Here is a 2,230-nt window from a genome sequence, read left to right as displayed (position 1 = left end):
TTAGGGAATCCCATGGAAACAGGTTTTTTCTTTAGCCCTAAGAACTCAGGCAGAACTATTGAGCATAGATAATTTTTCTGCCTCAGGCCAGCCTTTTCTTTTTTTTTCTTTTTTTGTTAACAAATGGGAGGAGATGTGGTTTCCCTTCCCCCACCCTGGAACCTGCTTGCTCAAGGGTTGAGTTTCCTGCTCATTCGTTCTGCCACGCCCACTGCTGGACCCCGAGTTACATGGTGGGAAATCGGGTTCCCTCCCCCTTCCTTTATAACTGAATGTTGAAATTAGTAAAGGGGGGCCTTGAACATGAAATCGTCTTGGCCTCGTTCTTTCTCCCGCCCCGTCTAGCTTCCTCTCTTTTCAGCTCGAACTGCCATCCTCAGTTGAACCGTTCACATTGCGGACTGCGGGTCGGGCCGCAACAACTTACTACATTAAGGACATGGAACTTAAAGAGGTCACCTCCTTTAACCAGACAGGAACTCCACTGGAGCATTAGAGACACTAATCAACCCACAGAACTTTCAACCCTAAGTTTTTGCTATCTCGTTTAACTCTTACTGAGCGTACTCTGTGACAATTTCATAAAAATATTATATGCACTCTGATTATCACAAATCAGCCCTCATTCCCACCTACTGTTATCACTGGTCTGTCTTTCCCCTATTAATTGTTTTGTTATGTTTTCACAATCGTTGAAATTTGAAAATATCATCTTTTTGGCCATGAGTATAGATATATCCACTGAAGGCTGTTTGAGACTTCAGTGGTCACAATACTAAAGAGAATGATTTTCCCAGAACAAGAATTCTTTATTTTGTCTTTTTTTTTTTCCAGAGCTGAGGACCGAACCCAGGGCCTTGCGCTTGCTAGGCAAGCGCTCTACCACTGAGCTAAATCCCCAACCCCAAGAATTTTTTAAATTTTATTTTATTTTTACATTGCATATTTCATTCCCCAAGCCCCTTCAACCCTCCTTCTGCTCCACATCCCACACCTCTTCCCCATCCCACCCCATCTCCACGTGGATGACCCCAACCTCCACCATATCTGACCTCTAAACACCCTGAGGCCTCCAGTCTCTTGAGGATTAGGTGCATAATCTCGGAATGAACACAGGCACAGAAGTTCTCAACTGTATGTGTGTCAGGGGCCTCATATCAGCTGGTGTATGTTGTCTGTTTGATGGTTCAGTGTTTGAGAGATCTCAGGAGTCCAGATTAATTGAGACTGCTAGCCCTCCTACAGGGTCGCCCTTCTCCTCAGCGTCTTTCAGCCTTCCCTATTTCAACAACAGGAGCCACTGCTTCTTCTGGCCATTGGTTGGGTGCAAATATCTACATCTGACTCTTTCAGATGCTTGCTGGGTCTTTTTGAGGGCAGTCATGATAGGTCCCTTTTTGTGAGTTCTCCATAGCCTCAGTAATAGTGTCAGGCCTTGGGAACTACCCTTGAGCTGGATCCCACTTTGGACCTGTCACTGGACCTTCTTTTCCTCAGGCTCCTCTCCATTTCCATCCCTGTAATTCTTTCAGACAAAAACATTTATGGGTCAGAGGTGTTACTGTGGGGTGGCAACCCCAACCCTCTCTTGATGCTAGAGGTGGGCTGTGTAAGTTCCCTCTCCCTACTGTCAGGCACTTCATCTAAGCTTCCTCCCTTGAATCCTGGGTGTCTCACCTCCCAGGTCTCTGGTGCATTCAGGGGGATCCCCCTAACCTCCTATTTCCTGAGGTTGCCTGTTTACATTCTTTCTGCTGGCCCTCGGGGCTTCAGTCCTTTTCCCTCACCCAATACCAAATCAGGTTTCCCTCTCTTCCCCACCCCCCCAACCCTGTCCACTTTCTCTCCCAGGTCCCTCCCTCCCTCCCCAATTGTGATTGCTTTCTTCTCTCTCCCAAGTGGGATTGAGGCATCCTCACTTGGGCACTTCAGCTTGTTGAATTTTTGAGTTCTGTGGAGTATATCTTGGGTATTCTGTACTTTTTCTGGCTAATATCCGCTTATTAGTGAATACATACCATGCATGTCCTATTGGGTCTGAGTTACATCACTCCAGATGATATTTTCTAGTTCCATCCATTTGCCTGCAAAATTCAGGATGACCTCATTCTAAATAGCTGAGTAGTATTCCTTTGTGTAAATGAACCACATTTTCTGTATCCATTCTTCTATTGTGGGACATTTAGGTTGTTTCCAAAAGTTGTACTCTGGCATCAAAATAAATTCCTGG

This window comes from Mus caroli, unplaced genomic scaffold (assembly GCF_978045245.1).
Source record: "Mus caroli unplaced genomic scaffold, Mus_caroli_1 scaffold_9, whole genome shotgun sequence".
NCBI lineage: Eukaryota > Metazoa > Chordata > Mammalia > Rodentia > Muridae > Mus > Mus caroli.
This window is presented reverse-complemented; position numbering follows the sequence as displayed.